Source organism: Nerophis ophidion, linkage group LG20 (assembly GCF_033978795.1).
Source record: "Nerophis ophidion isolate RoL-2023_Sa linkage group LG20, RoL_Noph_v1.0, whole genome shotgun sequence".
NCBI lineage: Eukaryota > Metazoa > Chordata > Actinopteri > Syngnathiformes > Syngnathidae > Nerophis > Nerophis ophidion.
The window spans coordinates 11397931-11417851 of record NC_084630.1 but is presented as its reverse complement, the minus strand read 5'-3'; the positions used below and the strand labels follow the sequence as shown (position 1 = coordinate 11417851).

Sequence of the window (19921 nt, the reverse complement as noted above, 5' to 3'; positions counted from 1 at the left end):
CTCCTCAAGTCATAAAAATGAGGTCCCACAGTAAAAATTTTTGGGGTCCAACTTTTTTGTAAGCGTTTTGAAAACAAATGATAAATGTATGCATTATACTGTTATAGCTCACATTTTATATTGTGTTCTGGGAAAAAGTTGCCATTAACGTTAATTCATAAACAAAAATAATACATGCATGTGTAAATGTATTCCGTTATAAACATTCATTCATTTTCTTCATCGATCTAAACTTTAGCGCTGCCGGTATCTTTAAAAATATTTTTATTGTAATATTTTCAGAATGTGTTTGTTCTATTTTTGGCGAAAGTAAGACAAAGAAAACAATCTGAAATTGTCTTTATTTCTTAGTTTTGATGCCATGATTTGAATAGAATTTCCTCCATGAGGACCCCTGAACTGAAATGAGTTTGACACCCCCTGTTGTAAATGATATAACAATATATAAATATAACAAAATCAACAATATGAACAATAAAACATGCAATACCTATATATTTTTTTTAAATAAACAAATAAAATATACATTTCATACTTTTGGTCATTTTTGCATTGATTCACCCATAGTGACAAAGCAATCATTTGTGATTGTTTTAATGTGAAATTAAAATGTATTGGTAATGTTCAGAATATTCATCACTGAAATGTAACAACAAAGCAACAAAAATGTGACAAAATGTTAATAAAATTAATAGTCCGGCAAGGGTGTGAACAGATTTTCCTCCATGCGGCCCCCTGAGCTAAAATGAGTTTGACAGCCTTGATTTAAATGATGCACGCGGGTAAAAACCTGTGATTAAGCAGGATACATCCATATTCAAAAAGTGTGATTAATCTGATTGAAGAAAATGACCAAAAAATATTAGATCACTTCCAACACCGGCTACCAAATAGATAGATTTAAAAACCAAATGTATTTCACAATTACAAAATAAAACTGCATTGTCAACATTGATGGCTGTCACTCTCGGAGGTCTTCTCCCACATTCATGCTTGCAGATGTGAAGTAAATTATTTTTATATGGCGCTTTTCTCTAGTGACTCAAAGCGCTTTACATAGTGAAACCCAATATCTGAGTTACATTTAAACCAGTGTAGGTGGCACTGGGAGCAGGTGGGTAAAGTGTCTTGCCCAAGGGCACAACGGCAGTGACTAAGATGGCGGAAGCGGGGATCGAACCTGGAACTCTCAAGTTGCTGGCACGGCCACTCTACCAACCGAGCTATACCGCCCCACAAATGCACAAAAATAAATCGTTGAAGACAAGAGGTTTTAAAAATGGATGCTATTATCCGAACATAAAATATTTTCAAAATACTTTGTGGCATTACGCTATATTTTGGACAGCGCTGGCTGTCCAAAGTCGGGACCCGGGGGTGGACCGCTCGTCTGTGCATCGGTTGGGGACGTCTCCGCGCTGCTGACTTGCCTCGGCTCGGGATGGTCTCCTGCTGGCCCCACTATGGACTGGACTCTCACTATTATGTTAGATCCACTATGGACTGGAGTCTCACACTATTATGTTAGATCCACTATGGACTGGACTCTCACTATTATGTTAGATCCACTATGGACTGGACTCTCACTATTATGTTGGATCCACTATTGACTGGACTCTCACTATTATGTTAGATCCACTATGGACTGGACTCTCACTATTATGTTGGATCCACTATTGACTGGACTCTCACTATTATGTTAGATCCACTATGGACTGGACTCTCACTATTATGTTGGATCCACTATGGACTGGATTCTCACAACATTATGTTATATCCACTATGGACTGGACTCTACAATATTATGTTAGATCCACTATGGACTGGACTCCACAATATTATGTTTAATCCACTATGGACTGGACTCCACAATATAATGTTTGATCCACTATGGACTGGACTCTCACTATTATGTTAGATCCACTATGGACTGGATACCACAATATTATGTTAGATCCACTATGGACTGGACTCTCACTATTATGTTAGATCCACTATGGACTGGATTCTCACAATATTATGTTAGATCCACTATGGACTGGACTCTCACTATTATGTTAGATCCACTATGGACAGGAATCTCCCAATACTATGTTAGATCCACTATGGACCGGACTCTCACAATATTATAGATCCACTATGGACTGGACTCCACAATATTATGTTTAATCCACTATGGACTGGACTCCACAATTTTATGTTTAATCCACTATGGACTGGACTCCACAATATTATGTTTAATCCACTATGGACTGGACTCCACAATATAATGTTTGATCCACTATGGACTGGACTCTCACAATATTATGTTAGATCCACTATGGACTGGACTCGACAATATTATGTTAAATCCACTATGGACTGGACTCTCACAATATTATAGATCCACTATGGACTGAACTCCACAATATTATGTTAGATCCACTATGGACTGGACTCTCACTATTATGTTAGATCCACTATGGACTGGACTCTCACAATATTATGTTAGATCCACTATGGACTGGACTCTCACTATTATGTTAGATCCACTATGGACTGGATTCTCACAATATTATGTTAGATCCACTATGGACTGGATTCTCACAATATTATGTTAGATCCACTATGGACTGGACTCTCACAATATTATGTTAGAACCACTATGGAATGGACTCTCACAATATTATAGATCCACTATGGACTGGACTCTACAATATTATATTAAATCCACTATGGACTGGACTCTCACAATATTATAGATCCACTATGGACTGAACTCCACAATATTATGTTAGATCCACTATGGACTGAACTCCACAATATTATGTTAGATCCACTATGGACTGAACTCCACAATATTATGTTAGATCCACTATGGACTGGACTCTCACTATTATGTTGGATCCACTATGGACTGGACTCTCACTATTATGTTGGATCCACTATGGACTGGACTCTCACAATATTATGTTAGATCCACGATGGACTGGACTCCACAATATTATGTTAGATCCACTATGGACCTGGCTCTCACTATTATGTTAGATCCACTATGGAATGGATTCCACAATATTATGTTAGATCCACTATGGACTGGACTCTCACTAATATGTTAGATCCACTATGGACTGGACTCCACAATATTATGTTGGATCCACTATGGACTGGACTCTCATTATTATGTTGGATCCACTATGGACTGGACTCCACAATATTATGTTAGATCCACTATGGACTGGACTTTCACAATAATATGTTAGATCCACTCGACATCCATTGCACCGGTCGCCCTATGGCATCTGCGGTCCTCTCCAAGGTTTTTCATTGTCCCATTGGGTTGAGTTTTTCCTTGCCGTGATGCGGGATCTGAACCGAGGATTTTGTTGTGGCTTGTGCAGCCCTTTGAGACACTGGTGATTTAGACTTAGACTTTCTTTTTATTGTCATTCAAATTTGAACTTCACAGTACAAATAAGAATTAAATTAGGGTTATATAAATAAACATTGATTGATTGATTTTGCTGTGCATGTGTGCATCAGGTGGAGAACAGTTGATATGGTCGGAGCAGGAAGAAGGCGGGATATAATGCAGTCGAAAGTTAGCGCCCTCTAGGCAGCTGCGTAACTGATGCAAACAGACACTTTAAGAACGAGGGGAGGAAGGGATTGTCACACTCCTTACATCAGGTCACTAGAGGGCTCTGTTTTCTCAAATTATGGTATGCAAATTTAGGGGAGTGGTATCAGAGTGGAGTGCCATCCCCGGGTTGGGGAGGAGACCCTGCCCCAAGTGGAGGAGTTCAAGTACCTAGGAGTCTTGTTCACGAGTGGGGGAAGAGTGGATCGTGAGATCGACAGGCGGATCGGTGCGGCGTCTTCAGTAATGCGGACGTTGTACCGATCCGTTGTGGTGAAGAAGGAGCTGAGCCGGAAGGCAAAGCTCTCAATTTACCGGTCGATCTACGTTCCCATCCTCACCTATGGTCATGAGCTTTGGGTCATGACCGAAAGGATAAGATCACGGGTACAAGCGGCTGAAATGAGTTTCCTCCGCCGTGTGGCGGGGCTCTCCCTTAGAGATAGGGTGAGAAGCTCTGCCATCCGGGAGGAACTCAAAGTAAAGCCGCTGCTCCTTCACATCGAGAGGAGCCAGATGAGGTGGTTCGGGCATCTGGTCAGGATGCCACCCGAACGCCTCCCTAGGGAGGTGTTTAGGGCACGTCCAGCTGGTAGGAGGCCACGGGGAAGACCCAGGACACGTTGGGAAGACTTTGTCTCCCGGCTGGCCTGGGAACGCCTCGGGATCCCCCGGGAAGAGCTAGACGAAGTGGCTGGGGAGAGGGAAGTCTGGGCTTCCCTGCTTAGGCTGCTGCCCCCGCGACCCGACCTCGGATGGATGGATGGATGGATGGATGGTATCAGAGTTCGCTTACAGAGTCTTCTCTTGAGTAAGAATTTCAGGATAGAGGACTTTTAGTGTATTTGCATGTCAAACTGTAAACATTCCGCTCCTTTGCATTTGTCTTCTCGGCCTCAACCCGATAAGTTTATAACAAACAAATTGACACACGTAAACAAGCATGAAGGAAAAGCTACAGTATAGATCAGGGATGTCAAACGTACAACCCGGTGGGTTGATTCAGTGAACAGGTTTTATCTGGCCCACGGAATGGATTTGCTAAGTAAAAGATCGGTAGAGCATGAGTTCAAACCCGACCGAGTCATACTAAAGACTATAAAAATGGGACCCATTAATTCCCTGCTTGGCACTCAGCATCAAGGGTTGCAATTGGGGGTTAAATCACCAAAAATTATTCCATGTTGCGGCCACCGCTGTTGCTCACTACTCCCCTCACCTCCCAGGGGGTGATGAAGGGTGATGGGTCAAATGCAGAGGATAATATCACCACACCCAGTGTATGTGTGACAATCATTGGTATTTAACTTTAAAGGCCTACTGAAATGAGATTTTCTTATTTAAACGGGGATAGCAGGTCCATTCTGTGTCATACTTGATCATTTTGCGATATTGCCATATTTTTGCTGAAAGGATTTAGTAGAGAACATCGATGATAGAGTTCGCAACTTTGGCTTTTACTGGAAGTAGCAGACGATGTGCGCGTGACGTCACTGGTTGTAGGGCTCCTCACATTGGTTACAATCATAGCCACCAGCAGCTAGAGCGATTCGGACCGAGAAAGCGACAATTTCCCTATTAATTTGAGCAAGGATGAAAGATTGGTGGATGAGGATATTGAGAGTGAAGGACTAGAAGAAAAAAAAAAGTACAAAAAAAAAAAAGCTGAGGACAGTGGGAGCGATTCAGATGTTATTAGACACATTTACTAGGATAATTCTGGAAAATCCCTTATCTGCTTTCAATCAATCAATCAATGTTTACTTATATAGCCCTGAATCACTAGTGTCTCAAAGGGCTGCACAAACCACAACAACATCATCGGTAGGCCCACATAAGGGCAAGGAAAACTCACACCCAGTGGGACGTCGGTGACAATGATGACTATGAGAACCTTGGAGAGGACGAAAGCAATGGATGTCGAGCGGGTCTAACATGATACTGTGAAAGTTCAATCCATAATGGATCCAACACAGCAGCGAGAGTCCCGTTCACAGCGGATCCAACACAGCAGCGAGAGTCCCGTTCACAGCGGAGCCAGCAGCAAAACATCCCAAGCGGAGGCGGATCAGCAGCGCAGAGATGTCCCCAGCCGATACACAGGCGAGCAGTACATGGCCACCGGATCGGACCGGACCCCCTCCACAAGGGAGAGTGGGACATAGGAGAAAAAGAAAAGAAACGGCAGATCAACTGGTCTAAAAAGGGAGTCTATTTAAAGGCTAGAGTATACAAATGAGTTTTAAGGTGAGACTTAAATGCTTCTACTGAGGTAGCATCTCGAACTGTTACCGGGAGGGCATTCCAGAGTACTGGAGCCCGAACGGAAAACGCTCTATAGCCCGCAGACTTTTTTTGGGCTTTGGGAATCACTAATAATCCGGAGTCTTTTGAACACAGATTTCTTGCCGGGACATATGGTACAATACAATCAGCAAGATAGGATGGAGCTAGACCGTGTAGTATTTTATACGTAAGTAGTAAAACCTTAAAGTCACATCTTAAGTGCACAGGAAGCCAGTGCAGGTGAGCCAGTACAGGCGTAATGTGATCAAACTTTCTTGTTCTTGTCAAAAGTCTAGCAGCCGCATTTTGTACCAACTGTAATCTTTTAATGCTAGACATGGGGAGACCCAAAAATAATACGTTACAGTAGTCGAGGCGAGACGTAACAAACGCATGGATAATGATCTCAGCGTCTTTTGTGGACAAAATGGAGCGAATTTTAGCGATATTACGGAGATGAAAGAAGGCCGTTTTAGTAACGCTTTTAATGTGTGCCTCAAAGGAGAGAGTTGGGTCGAAGATAATACCCAGATTCTTTACCGTGTCGCCTTGTTTAATTGTTTGGTTGTCAAATGTTAGAGTTGTATTATTAAATAGAGGTCGGTGTCTAGCAGGACCGATCTGCTTTTTGTGTTACTAGTGTTTTAGTGAGATTATATGGTACCTGAAAGTCGGAGGGGTGTGGCTACGGGTGTGGTGACCGCCAGTGTCTCCGGTGGGAGGAGGTAATAGTCCGCAGCAGCTCTCCCATCCAAAGGCAAAACCCAGTAACTCAATTTTGGTCAAAACTGAGCTGATAATTTTGGAGTTTGTAGGTGATATGCTTTACATGAGTGTATGCGATATTGTAATTTGTTCCGTAAGTAAGCTGTTACGCGCATGACAGGACCTAGCAACTACCACATAACCGCGTAGATACAACAGAAAAACGTAGTATCTCAAGGGACCCATCGGAGCTTCTTTGTCAGTCGCCTTATTGTCTTTAATGAGACATTTGCACAAATGGGGGCCGACGGTCAACCTGATTATGTGATATTATGGCACGAGGGGATATTTGGAAGATTGGCCCAGGACGTTGCAAGCACCTTCATTAAATGTATTGTTCTTGATTCTTCCCCTTGCATACTCTTTTGGGCAGATAACTGTGGAGGTCAAAATAAAAACTGGACGCTGTACACGGCTCTTGCCCAATGTGCAAACGCAGAATGGGGCCCACCCGAGATTGTGATAAAATATCTGGGGAAAGGGCACACGTTCATGAGAGCAGATTCAATCCATGGCTCAATCGGCAAGAAAATGAAAGCTCAAGAAAACATCTATACGTTTGATGACTTTGTAGATCTTCGTAAGACAGCATCAAGATAGATTGGTTTTCCTTTGTTTTCTCAAAATCAGCTAGAAGTGAGTTACTAGGTTTTGCCTTTGGACGGGAGAGCTGCAGGAGGACGCAAGCTCCGCTCATAACTATGGTAAGAGCCGACCTATTACCACCATTTTTTCCCCGAAACCTGCCGGTTGACATGTGGTCAGGATCCATGTTTGCTTGACCGCTCTGTTCCATAGTAAAGCTTCACCTTCGGGAATTTTAAACAAGGAAACACCGGCTGTGTTTGTGTTGCCAAAGGCAGCTGCAATACACCGCTTCCCACCTCCATCTTTCTTCTTTGATGTCTCCATTATTAATTGAACAAATTGCAAAATATTCAGCAATTGCAAAATATTCAGCAACACAGAAGTCCAGAATACTGTGTAATTATGCGATTGAAGCAGACTACTTATAGCTTGGATCGGGCTGGAAAAAAAATGTCCGCTACAACCCGAGACGTCAAATGCACACGTCATCATTATGCGACGTTTTCAACAGGAAACTTCGCGGGAAATTTAAAATTGCAATTTAGTAAACTAAAAAGGCCATATTGGCATGTGTTGCAATGTTAATATTTCATCATTGATATATAAACTATCGGACTGCGTGGTCGGTAGTAGTGGGTTTCAGTAGGCCTTTAACTTGTAAAAATGAGCCAAAATTTCAAATTATACGGTAAAAAAGATACCAAGAGAACCAACTCCGTCTTACGCTGCCCACTCGCTTTTACGTGGATGTTGTCCTTGGATGTCTGTCATGTCTTCTCTCTGTTCTTTGTCTTGAAGTTTTTGCCTTTCTTTGGAACTCTCCTGTAGGAATCAATAAAGTACTGTCTATCTATCTATCTATCTATCTATCTATCTCATTCTAACATTCCCTCAGTGATCAGCCTCTCTTTTCCTCCCCTGGTGTTTTCAAATCAGCACCACTATGAACCATGAGTTTACATTTTGACGTTATCAATTAGTCAGAGACGCCAAGCACGTTTATTTCACGGGCCCGAGAGGGAGCTTTGGTGATTTACAAGCTGCAAGGAGCTATAAGGCAGAAATGTGCAGAATTGAGTTTTTTTTTGTTTTTTTTTTTAATGTCCGTGGGAACCGGGTCTATGCGGCGCTCACCTTAAGTTTGAGTCCTGCACGCGGCTTTAGGTGCCTGTAGAAATGTGGTGAGACCTTCCATAGGATGAAAAGGGATCTAAGAGGAAATTCAAAAAAATATATATTTTAGATTTTCTGCATGGTCATATGTTTTGGATTTCAAGCACAGCTTTTTCATACTTGTATTCTGGTTGTGGAAAGGATTTTCATGCTGGGATGTTGGCATCCACAGAACACAAGAGATAAGGAAAGTGGTGATATTGTTTTATATTTATTCAAAAGGGACAATAACATTTGAAATGTGAATGTGTAAGATTAGAGCCAATGGCTAATTTCTAGGGATGTTCGATAATCCATCCATCCATTTTCTACCGCTTATTCCCTTTCGGGGTCGCGGGGGGCGCTGGCGCCTATCTCAGCTACAATCGGGCGGAAGGCGGGGCACACCCTGGACAAGTCGCCACTTCATCGCAGGGCCAACACAGATAGACAGACAACATTCACACTCACATTCACACACTAGGGCCAATTTAGTGTTGCCAATCAACCTATCCCCAGGTGCATGTCTTTGGAAGTGGGAGGAAGTCGGAGTACCCGGAGGGAACCCACGCATTCACGGGGAGAACATGCAAACTCCACACAGAAAGATCCCGAGCCTGGATTTGAACCCAGGACTGCAGGACCTTCGTATTGTGAGGCAGACGCACTAACCCCTCTGCCACCGTGAAGCCATGTCCGATAATATCGGCCGATAAATGCTTTAAAATGTAATATCGGAAATGATCGGTATCGGTTGCAAAATTATCGGTGTCTGTTTCAAAAAGTAAAATTTATGACTTTTTAAAACGCAGCTGTGTACACGGACGTAGGGAGAAGTACAGAGCGCCAATAAACCTTAAAAGGCACTGCCAGTCCAATCACATAATATCTACGACTTCTCACACACACACACAAGTGAATGCAATTCATACTTGGTCAACAACCATACAGGTCACTCTGAGGGTGGCCATTCAAACAACTTTGACACTGTTACAAATATGCGCCACACTGTGAACCCACACCAAACAAGAATGACAAACATATTTCGGGAGAATATCCGCACCGTAACACAACATAAACACAACAGAACAAATACCCAGAAACCCTTGCAGCACTAACTATTCCGGGACGCTACAATATACCCCCTCAACCTCCTCATGCTCTCTCAGGGAGAGCATGTCCCAAATTCCAAGCTGCTGTTTTGAGGCATGTTTAAAAAAAAAAAATGTACTTTGTGACTTCAATAATAAATATGGCAGTGTTATGTTGGCATTTTTTTTCCATAACTTAAGTTTATTTATTTTGGAAAACCTTGTTACATTGTTTAATGCATCCAGCGGGGCATCACAACAAAATTAGGCAAAATATCGGCAAAAAAGCCATTATCGGACATCTCTACAAATTTCCTTATCCAGTCCCCTGGCAAGTTGATGGTAAAATCAAGACAAACAAATTCAAGACATAGTACACAGATTCACAATATTAAAAATGTAAAACTCCAAGATTTAGGTGCCAAAGGTGCTGCTGTAAACAAAGTCACAAATCTGCCTTGTGCAATTCACAACAATTGATAAAATACATATCTGATAGTGCGGTGTACCAGTTAATTTATACCATTGACTATAGGACTACAATTTTGGCTTACAAGCAGCCAATTTTTCAAGGCCTTATTAAATGCTGCTTGGGTTGTTAGTTCCCTTATGTTTACAGGAATTGTGTTCCATGTGTTCTACGCTCGGGAAGAAAATGACAGCTGGCTGTTCAAACAGACTATTTCCAAACGGCACCAAACAGTCCCCTCTAGGGCCCGATCTAGTTTTTGAGAGGAGGTGGTGCTGGGTTGTTAAAATGTTATGTACAGGAACTGAATCAGCAAACTTTATTAAGTTTTCCCAATTGACCAGGTTGTATTTCTTGAGTATTCAGCAATGATGATTGATGAGTCTTTTATCTCGTACTTTTAATGCTTTTTTTTTTTTTAATACCCTTCCAACAATTTAGTGTCTACCAAAGACTATAAAAAATGTACCCATTACTTCCCTGCTTGGCACTCAGCATCAAGGGTTCCCGGGCGTGGCACCGCTGCTGCCCGCTGCTCCCCTCACCTCCCAGGGGGTGAACAAGGGGATGGGTTGAATGCAGAGGACACATTTCACCACACCTGGTGTGTGTGTGTGTGACAATCATTGGTACTTTAACTTAACTTTAGCTTGCAATTAAGTAATTTAAAAATGGTATAGTCAATGAAATAAAATGAAATTTTGCAGAGTTTGCTGTTAAATTATTTTTTTTGCAATGATCCTGAAATTGTACTCTTTAAAGCAGGGGCGCTCACACTTTTTCTGCAGGCGAGCTACTTTTCAATTGACCAAGTCGAGGAGATCTACCTCATTCCTATTTATAATTTATATTTATTTATTTATGAAAGAGACATTTTTGTTAACAAGTTAATGGTGTTTAATGATAATACAAGCATGTTTAACACACATAGATTCCTTTCTTTCATGAAGACAAGAATATAAGTTGGTGTATTTGATTCTGATGACTTGCATTGATTGGAATTAGACAGTGGTGCTGATAACGTCTAATTCCAAGACGTTATCAGGAATTAGACGTTGCTCCTCGACTACGGTCTGCACCGGAGCCGGACAGCATGACAGGTGTAATCAGAATCAGAGACTTAATTATTACCGGTCGCCATATAAATTCCTTATGCAGATCTGAATGCTTATTATATAATGTTTACCTAAGTTTGAAGCAAAAGTGATAATACCAATCGCCGTGTTTGGCAAGGCATGTTTTAAAGCAACACTTGCAGAGCGGCGCCTCCCTGTTTAAATCGTCAGATTTTATTGTTAGTTTTGAAGCCCAAATATATCCATATTGAGATTCACGCACCGTGTTTTTTAATCTGTATTGTTGTCGTTTTTTTCCATTCTTCCTTTTACTGTCTGTGTGCGTCTTGACACACTCAACATCATGCGCCTCGGCTCTGTCGTCACCGCCGCACAGCAACATTAAAGGTACTGGTATTTTTCAAAGGTAGTATAGTACAGATTTAAATTAATTAGCACCTCGGTACTTTATTAGTACCCTACAATAGTTATATACTTAAATTGTGTATGTAAAACGTTGATGTATGTTTTGGATGTTTTTTAGAGCGCTTAATAGGCGGAATACACGCAATGACGTAATGACTCCCATTACTTTCATTGTTAGCTGACTTTTGCTAGCGTTTATTTACGAGTTAGAATGCATACAAAAATTCAAATGTGTTCTTGTCTCACAAAAGGATGGCGCAAAATTCCCAAAAAAGTGCAGTTTCCCTTTAAAGCAGGGGTGCCCATTACGTCGATCGCGATCGACTGGTCGATCTCGGAGGGTGTGTCAGTCGATCTCAAGCCAGGCATTAAAAAATAGACATAAAAATGAGCAATCATCAATCATACCAAGACTTCACTTTCGTCAGTTGTTTGACATTCTCGGCCGAGGATCTTGTGAGATGACGCTGGCTGCTGCGAGCTCATATTTAAGAAAAAAATCACTAACAGGGCGGACGCAGAGAAACACATTTTATTTCTAGAGACTCCGTACCTACTGTCAAAACTCTAAAGACCGACTGCACAGTTCCTGTCTTCACCATAAAAGACCTGTTTCATCCTGCCTGTGCTAACAAAATAAGAGTCTCAGAAAGCTAGCGTGCACAAGCTAGCAAGCTACGGAGTTTGATGCCAATGTATTTCTCCCCCGCCCCCAGCGACCGCTTTCTCACTTGCTTGCCCACCCGCACACTCACTGACGTCACTCACCTGCTGTCACACATTAAAGGGCCACACACACATATGCTACTCTCATAACAAAGTGTTTAAAAAAAGAGTATGCAAGTTGGACAAATGAGATGCCAAATCCAACCGCTTTCATGTGGTATTGGACAGAAAGGAGGACTTTTTTTATCCTCCATTTGAAAATGCGGACGTTATCATCATTACTGTCTAATTCCAATCAATGCAAGTTATCAGAATCAGGTAATACACCAACTTATATTCTTGTCTTCATTAAACACCATTAACTTGTTACCAAAACGTCTCTTTCATAAATAAATAAAAATAAATGATAAATATGAATGAGGTAGATCTCCTCGACTTGGTCAATTGAAAAGTAGCTCGCCTGCAGAAAAAGTGTGGCCACCCCTGCTTTAATGGGTCTGCTAAGCTCCGCTCTTGGGTCAGAATGACAAGGCCGCCGATTCTTGACAATCTGTTTGCTTTATTGTTAGTTTTGCAGGACACAACCAGAGCCGTTCACTCTACTGCGCAGTGCAAACGCTGTCTCTTCGCTCGCCCACTCACTTATTGACGTCACTCAGCCAACACATCTCCATTCTCGCAAATACAAATACGCTACTCTCATAACATAGTTGACCAGCTCCCCTGTTGTGCACATGTTGATATGTAGACACGCACACAGCTGCTTGGCTTGATGCCAAAGTTAAAAGCGCCCAATTAGCGTCAACTAATGCAAGTAAAATTACTAAATTCTGCAACAAATTCCTACAATTTGTGTTTTATCTTTAAAGGGGGAACATTATCACCAGACCTATGTAAGCGTCAATATATACCTTGATGGTGCAAAAAAAAAGACCATATATTTTTTTAACCGATTTCCGAACTCTAAATGGGTGAATTTGGGCGAATTAAACGCCTTTCTGTTTATCGCTCTGGAGGCGATGACGTCAGAATGTGACGTCGCCGAGGTAATACAGCCGCCATTTTCATTTTCAACACATTGTAAACATTGGGTCTCAGCTCTGTTATTTTCCGTTTTTTCGACTATTTTTTGGAACCTTGGAGACATCATGCCTCGTCGGTGTGTTGTCGGGGGGTGTAACAACACTAACAGGGAGGGATTCAAGTTGCACCACTGGCTCAAAGATGGGAAAGTGTCTGCCGCCAGACCCCCATTGAATGTGCCAAGGTGTCTCCACATTTTACCGGCGATGACAGACATGGCACAGAGATGTATGGATAACCTGCAGATGCATTTGCAACGATAAAGTCAACGAAATCACAAAGGTGAGTTTTGTTGATGTTGACTTTTGTGCTAATCAGACATATTTGGTCGCGGCGTGACTGCCAGCTAATCGATGCTAAAATGCTACGCTAATCGATGCTAACATGCTATTTACCGGCGGTGCTAGAGCAGACATGGCACATAGATGTATGGATAACCTGCTAATGCATTTGCAACGATATTACGTTTCCTCCCACCCATATTTAATGCGAAAAAAACACTTACCAATCAACGGATTTAAGTTGCTCCAGTGTCACAAGATGCGAAAGTCCTGATCGTTTGGTCCGCACATTTTACTGGCGATGCTAACGCAGCTATTCGGCCATGCTATGGCTATGAATAGCGTCAATAGCTATTTGCTCAATAGCTTCAGTTTCTTCTTCAATACTTTAATACTCCAACCATCCGTTTCAATACACGTGTAATCTGTTGAATCGCTTAAGCCGCTGAAATCCGAGTCTGAATCCGAGCTAGTGTCGCTATATCTTGCTGTGGTATTCGCCATTGTTTGTTTACATTGGCAGCACTGTATGACGTCACAGGGAAATGGATAGTCGCATCACAAATAGCAAAAATCAAGCACTTTAAAGCTTTTTTTAGGGATATTCCAAAACGGTAAAATTTTGAAAAAAAAAATTCAAAAAATACAACAAGCCACTGGGAACTGATTTTTATTGTTTTTAACCCTTTTGAAATTGTGATAATGTTCCCCTTTAACAATGTGTGTTTTACCTGCTACGAAGTTATTGGGATTGTGAATGATAAGCAAAATTCCAAAAAAGTGCACTTCCCCTTTAAAACAATAAAAATGCATTGTGACTTTTTTGTCAAAGGTCAGTACTGTTAAATAGATTAAGTACCATCTGCAATAAAAAGGAAAAAGTTGTATTTTTAAAAGGTAAGCAGTTACAAGTTAACAGACTGCATGTGAGCGGGGGGTTGCTAGTTTATCGCTACACACAGCCGACGGCCCCCATGGTGTCTCTCATGTCTTCCTCTTAATTACCCATCATTCCTCTCCAGGCCTGGCCCCTCACAAATTACAGCACATTGTCCATCCCCGATCGGCCTGTCATCACTCGGCTCCACATTTCAGAGCACGGCTCATTGTGGACAGAGCAGAGCTGGGGGGGGGGGCTGCAGAGACACACACACACACAACCATGTGTGTGTGTGTGTGTGTGTGTGTGTGTGTGTGTGTGTGTGTGTAAACGTGCACACTCTGCCTCTCTCATACATACACTGGTGCCAACTGACTCTGTGACCCAGACGCTTTTCTGCTACATCAGCGGGACCAAATGACAGCGTCGCAGAAGAAAGAGCCATACAAATGCAGCGCAGCCTAACAGAGGACGAGTGTATTGCACTGTGTGTGTGTGTGTGTGTGTGTGTGTGTGTGTGTGTGTGTGTGTGTGTGTGTCTCTCTCTCAGTGGAAAAGTGTCTTTTCTGTCCATGTGACTTAGTGATATACAGTAGGTGATGAACAGAAAAGAAATGAAATAAAACGTTTTTCTGCTTAGCCCAGTAAGTTTTAAAAATAGCATTAGATGGATGTTTTTCGAAGCTAATTACATTAAAAGTGTGTGTGTTAGGGTTGCATGATATAGACCAGTGGTCCTCAAACAACAGCCCGCGGGAAGTCTCAAGGTTTTTTTTTTATTTTATTTGTTCAACCGCTTCTATTTTAGCTACCTCGCTTTGTTTATGTCTATTTTCCGCTGGATCTACTCTATTTTATGTTGCCCTTATTTTTTTGCCGCATCTATTACACGTACTGTATTATTGTACAGCCAGGGTGTCCAACTCATTTGAGCTCAGGGGCCATGGAGGGAAATCTGTGCAGGCCAAGCTGTTAAAATCATGGCATTAAAACCAAAAAATAAAGACAACGTCAGATTTTTTTCTTTGTCTTACTTTGGCCAAAAAACGAACAAACACATTCTGAAAATATGACAGTAAATATATATAATAAAATACCCGGCAGCGGTAAACTTCAGATCAAAAGGATCCCAAACTACAGCACACGGGCTGAATACAACCCGCTAGCATCCACAATTTGAAAAATGTGTCCTTTCTAATCTATTTTATAACGCTTGTTACTTCTGGTTAGAAGAATAATCATTTCACAATTGTTAGTTCCCATACTAAATTATGCTGCTGTTTACTAAAACACTACTGATGCTATCCTCAAAAGTCTCAACATTTTATATAACTCTTTATGCAGCCTCTTAATTGGCTTCATCCTAAATTGAGGCGTAATTTTCACAGGGTTCTGTTTCTTTTTAAACGTATTTCCTTACATGTTCCACTGTATTTAAACTACTTTTGGTTCAGTATACAGCTCCCTATTCTCTCAGACATATCCATTTTTACAGTCCCTAAAATTCACAAAGAAATAGGCCGCCAATCATTTAAGTTTAAAGCCCCATTTGATTGGAATTATCTTCCTACTTCTTTAAAGTCCATCACTTCTTATTTCATTTTTAAATCACGTTTATTTTTTTCCACTTGCAAAATAGTTGCTAATGTTTCTAATGCTGAAGTTGTATTACGTTACTTCTGGTTTTGTACTATATTGTATTGTATTTTAATCTAATATCAAGGTTTATATACCAAACCCAAAACCAGTGAAGTTGGCACGTTGTGTAATTTGTGAATAAAAACAGAATACAATGATTTGCAAATCCTTTTCAACTTATATTCAATTGAATAGACTGCAAACACAAGATTTCTTAATGTTCTAACTAAGAAACTTATATTGATTTTGCAAATAATCATTAACCACGGAACACTTTTCCACGCTGCATCAGTCCATCTTAGATGAGCTCGGGGCCCAGCAAAGCCAGTGGCGTTTCTGGGGTGTTGTTGATAAATGGCTTTCCCTTTGCATAGTAGAGTTTTAAATAGCACTTACAGATGTAGCGACCAACTGTAGTTACTGACAGTGGTTTTCTTAAGTGTTCCTTAGCCCATGTGGTGATATCCTTTACACACTGACGTCGCTTTTTGATGCAGTACCGCCTGAGGGATCCAAGGTCATGGGCATTCAATGTTGGTTTTCGGCCTATCAGATTCTCTGAACCTTTTGATGATGTTACGGACTGTAGATAGTGAATGCTTTTAATTCCTTGCAATAGCTCGTTGACAAATGTGGTTCTTAAACTGTTCGACAATTTGCTCATGCATTTGTTCAAAAAGTGGTGACCCTCGCCCCATCCTTGTTTGTGAATGAGTGAGCATTTCCTGGAAGCGGTTTTTATACGCAATCATGGCACCCACCTGTTCCCAATTAGCCTGTTCACCTGTGGGATGTTCCAAATAAGTGTTTGATGAGCATTCCTCAACTTTCTCAGTCTTTTTTGCCACTTTTTTGAAACATGTCGCAAGCATCAAATTCCAAATGAGCAAATATTTGCAAAAAATAACGGTTTTCCAGTTTAAACGTTAAATATCTTGTCTTTGCAGTCTATTCAATTGAATATAAGTTGAAAAGGATTTGCGAATCATTGTATTCTGTTTTTATTTATGATTTACACACAACGTGCCAACTTGACGGGTTTTGGGGTTTTGTAGTTTGATGACGTTTTTCCATTTTCTGAAAACAAATGCAACATTTTCCTGAATTCTTCCTTGCAGCAATTCAAAGTGTGCGTGCGTGAGTGAGGTTTGTGTCTTTGTGGTGACACTGTCCTTCAGTTTCCTGCCTCGGTGGCGAGACGCACTGCGGTCCACTTCATGTTGCAACACAACATCCCTGCCAAGGCGGAGAGTGTGCGTGCCAATTGTTGCATCAGTCCGACATTAAAACGTATTGAAAAACAAACACGTAGTAAACCATAATTGCAGGCCTAGGCAATAAAGTCTTTTAATTTTTACTAGCCCTCCCCATTATTGCCCTTAAATGCGAGTGGAACGCTAATTAATAATCACAAGCACATGCTGTACAAAGCACGGAATTCTACACTGAGACATAAGGTGTGAATGGGATTAAAAATGGAAAAAAACAGTGGAATAATGACTTCAAGTCATGTTTCATATTCATAACATGAAAAATCTCAGGAGGCCCGACGTGTATTTACGAAACGTTCATGAAGCCGCAAAAGACAAAAACGTGTAAAAAAGAAGAGCCATGTGGATAAAGAATGTAACACCCTGCGGCCAGCAAACAAATAGCTCTTAATTATAAGCAATTGTGCGACACATGAAAGCGTCGGTAACTGTAAGCGTTGTGGGGGTGATGTGACCGGCCTGTAAAACATAAAAATGGAAGGTTCTCACTGAATGCAATCACTTCCTTCCTCCCTGATTCCTTCTATCACCCATGATGGGAAAGAGGAGAGGGGGTCTCCATTTGGTACTGATTAAGACCGAGGCCATTTTTTAATTTTTTTTTCTGAGAAAGGGTGGTGTTTAGGGACCACAGAGGTTCCACACACGCATCAGAAGGTTCCTTCTAATTAAGACGTCTCAGAATCGGCTGCTTCGTGCCAGTAAGTCTCAGCCTCACTGTAAATAAATGGCAGAGGGCAGTGTGCACTTAGCCCCATTTGTAAGCTATTAAAATATTTCCAATGCGACATATTAATTAGAGGCTCGTTCGTTCGTTACCAGTGACGCATGCTTTGTTACGGACTGCACAGGCACAAGTTTACACAGTAAGTCCTTTACTTTAAAGAGAGTTTAGAGGCCTACTGAAACCCACTACTACCGACCACGCAGTCTGATAGTTTATATATCAATGATGAAATATTAACATTGCAACACATGCCAATACGGCTTTTTTAGTTTACTAAATTCCATTTATCCATCCATCTTCTTCCGCTTATCCGAGGTCGGGTCGCGGGGGCAACAGCCTAAGCAGGGAAACCCAGACTTCCCTTTCCCCAGCCACTTCGTCTAGCTCTTCCCGGGGGACCCCGAGGCGTTCCCAGGCCAGCCGGGAGACATAGTCTTCCCAACGTGTCCTGGGTCTTCCCCGTGGCCTCCTACCGGTTGGACGTGTCCTAAACACCTCCCTAGGGAGGCGTTCGGGTGGCTTTTACTAAATTGTTTACTAAATAGTTTACTAAATTGCAATTTAAAATTTCGCGCGAAGTATCCTGTTGAAAACGTCGGTATGATGACGCGTATGAAGAAGCGTGTGCGTGACGTCACGGATTGTAATGGACATTTTGTTCCAGCCCGATCCCAGCTCCAAGTCGTCAGCTTTAATCGCATAATTACACAGTAGTCCGGACATCTGTGTTGCTGAATCTTTTGCAATTTGTTCAATTAATAATGGAGACATCAAAGAAGAAAGATGTAGGTGCGAAGCGGTTTTGATAGCAGCTGCCGTTCGCCACACAAACACAGCCGGTGTTTCCTTGTTTACATTCCCGAAGGTGAAGCTTTACTATAGAACAGAGCGGTCAAGCGAACATGGTTCTCTAACACATGTCAACCGGCAGGTTTCGGTGAGAAAATTGTGGTAATAAGTCGGCTCTTACCGTAGACATAAGCGGTAAGAGTCGCTAACAGCTAAATTGATGTACAAAGTAAATTATAACCTGCTACCAAAGAATGTACAACAATTCTTCTCAACTAAAGAGGAGAAATATAACCTTAGAGGAAAATCTAACTTAAAACATTTGTATGCCCGTACAACACTTAAAACTTTTAGCATATCAGTATGTGGAATTAAATCATGGAATGGATTAAGTAAAGAAGTTAAACATTGTACTGATATGAGCCAGTTTAAGAGGATGTTTAAATTAATAGTGCTTACAAAGTACAAAGAAGAAGTATTATGAGAAACACTTTCAAACTTATTGAAAATAAGATATTCTTCATCTTAGTATGTTAATAATGACTGAAATAATTAAGTACATGTTAGAAAACTGCTGTGTTAATCACTCATAGATGTCATTTTGCTATTTTGCTGTAAATAAGGTCAGTGAATAATTGTATATATTGTGGGCGCTCTGAAGTGGAAAAGGGGTAGGATTAAATAAGCTTTGCTTCTTCCTACTCCTTTTCGGACATGATGTATTGTGTATTGCGAAATGATGAATTTAACTGATGTATAATGTTGTATGTATGTCATGTTCGAAATAAACTAAGAAAAGAAAAGAAAAGAAAAGAGGCAGCTGTGGACTCTCTTGCCTCCTCCGACCGGCCGCCCCTGAACGTTGGATGCTTCCACCGTGGAGGAGGGGGGGAAAAAGCTCAGCCCGGCCCGACCGGCTGCCTTAGCTTCGCTCGTCGAGAAACGTGGCTTCTCTCAGAGACACTGGCGGTCACCACACCCGTGGCCACACCCCTTCAACTTTCAGGTACGACTATATAATCTCACTAAAACACTAGTAACACAATAAGCAGATAAAGGATTTTCCAGAATTATCCTAGTAAATGTGTCTAATAACATCTGAATCGCTCCCACTGCCCTGTCTTTTTTTTTCTTT

General features: G+C 41.4%; 1 protein-coding gene across 1 annotated transcript in view; it reads right to left on the bottom strand.

The window, feature by feature from the left end:
• The window catches only part of LOC133538573 (uncharacterized), a 30395-nt gene that overhangs the window by 2849 nt on the left and 7625 nt on the right, over nucleotides 1–19921 (bottom strand). The window contains exon 3 of the mRNA XM_061880226.1: nucleotides 8393–8468. The gene's annotated coding sequence lies outside the window, so the exon portion shown is untranslated. The remainder of the gene's footprint in view (nucleotides 1–8392; nucleotides 8469–19921) is intronic.